The sequence below is a fragment of the Humulus lupulus genome, chromosome 2, assembly GCF_963169125.1.
Source record: "Humulus lupulus chromosome 2, drHumLupu1.1, whole genome shotgun sequence".
In the NCBI taxonomy this organism is placed as follows: domain Eukaryota; kingdom Viridiplantae; phylum Streptophyta; class Magnoliopsida; order Rosales; family Cannabaceae; genus Humulus; species Humulus lupulus.
Genome location: NC_084794.1, coordinates 163,018,616 through 163,021,006, shown reverse-complemented (window position 1 = coordinate 163,021,006; position 2,391 = coordinate 163,018,616).

Genomic DNA, 2,391 nt, shown 5'->3' with positions numbered 1-2,391 from the left:
TTATAATAGTTAATTTATTAATTCTAATATCACTCCACTATAAATTCAGAATTGCACTCTTTATGTTATAGATATACTTTTACAGAAATATTTTTCTTAAGTCGTCCATTGATATAACCATCTTACACTAGTTCAACCCTCTAATTAGTTCATAAATTAGAATGGAAGAATTACCATTTAACCTTTCTAATTTACTTCTTATTCCGTAAGTACCATTAATTCACTAGTGAATAATTAATCTATAATCTAATTATAGATTTGAGCTCAAAATCATTCAGCTCCAGAATTAACCCTTAAGGGAACTAATATACGATCTGTTAGGAAAGATTAAATTCCGTATTGTTGATACATGTTCCCAGCCATCCATGATATTAAATCTCCAAAACAAAAGTCATTAGCCTCATTCTTTGAAGAGACCTTAACGAATGAATCAAAAGATTTAATAAACATGATGTAACGCCCTGGATAGCCAGGACCGTTACACTGTGTGTTTATAAAGTGCCAGACTTGCTAATCAAGTCATTAAAGTAAAAGCGTGTTACTGGAATAGTAGAGGAACTAGGGTTAAAAGTATTTTGGTCTCAAAAGTTACGTTTTCATTACTAAACATTGTTTATGTACAGGGGATCCCAAAATTGACAGTTTAAAAGCCATATACAAAAGTTACAAAGTTTAAATACATTGACTGGCCATACTAAGGCAAAAACGAGCTGTTAGGTAATCTCTGTCCTGACACACTCCTCGACCGTGGTGATCGAACGGCTGGCTATGTACATCACACCTCGGAGCTCTCCACCTCAGGCCTGGTCCAGCTTGTCCTTGCCCTTACCTGCACCACGAAGCACCCGTGAGCCAAGGCCCAGCAAGAAAACACAGCAATAACAGAGCATGAACAACTAGCAAGCAAGTCATTTACTCATATAGCATCTCATAAATTCAAGTATATCATCATTCAGGTATACCACATACTAAACATCTCAACTCATAATACGTAATGCACAAATGATAACCAGGGCTAGCGCTCACAGGCTGCTCCCTCTGTTATCTTATTGTTTCTGGCTCCCAGTGGCCAATTCGCGCCCCGTGCGCTAAAATCATGAACGGTACTCTTAGACCGCTTATACGTGTCCCTTGGCATAATACCAACGATGACACAATAAAACTCTCGGGAGCACTTAGTCCCATTCGCAACCATACATTCGGGTGCAGTTTTCTTACCTTTCAATTTACTGATTTCCGCTGCCACGAAGCCACGAGCACAGTCCTCTACCCCGAGCCTCTCCAAAGTCCTAATCACAACAAAAATGAAACATCTTTTGTCACTAATCAATCCAAAGCTACCTCCCCAGAGCCAATCCCATACTCTCGGAATCCCCCAAAACCCTAAAACGACGCACCGAAGACATTCCCCGAACCCCCGGAGCAAAAGCTTACAATTGCAAATTCCAACATCCTGAAATTGGCCTAGCGTCGCGGCGCAGCCCTGTAGGGCTGCGGCGCCCATCAAGTCAGAAACCCCATCATGCCCAGAAACAGCCTTGCGCCGCGGCGCGCTAGAACAGCGTCGCGGCGCTCCATCGCGAGCCCAGAATTCTGGGTTTTTCCCCTGCGTTTTCCCCGAACCCAAATCACTCCAAATCATCCCAACTTCATACCCAAGCCCCAAAACCTATTTAAAACCCCACATAGACCAACCAACAACCTATAAACACTATAATCCAGCTCAACCACACAATCACCCACAGAAATTCACACTTAAATTCAGACTCTAACACTTAAGCTAAAATTTGAGAAAAATACAAACCAGTCCTCTAAATCCTTAAACCATAACAGCTACAAAATTGCAAACCTACTTAATACCCTTACCTCAATCAGAAATTCGACTTGAGCTTCCTCCAATCCAAGCTTGAGCTGAATTCCACCTTAACAAGCCAGCTGAATTCCATGCAAGACAAACCATGGCTATCTCTCAATTCTTTCAAAAACCAAATTCAGAACTTAACAAAACAGGAACCAATTCCTTACCTCAGTATAAACCTTGCTATATGCTTGATTCCTCACCCTTAAGCCCTACACTAGCCTCAAAGAACTCAGTTCAGCTCCTCCTCCACTTTGCCTTCTAGGTTCTTGATTCTCCCTTCCCTTCTTGATCTTTCTAGCCTTCCAAGTCTTAACTTTAGTTATACTTAGCATAAATGAATCGTACATATCCTTTTCCCTCAGCCAAAGACATCTATACCACTGCCAAAAGACTTTTTTAGCCTTCCTCAAATATCCTTTTCTGACTAAACCTCAAGGGTACACTTGTCTTTTACCTACTTTACAGTTTTACCACTTATCCAACAAAACCTGTTACTCTCTATGGTTACTAACAGTTACACAAGTTACCAA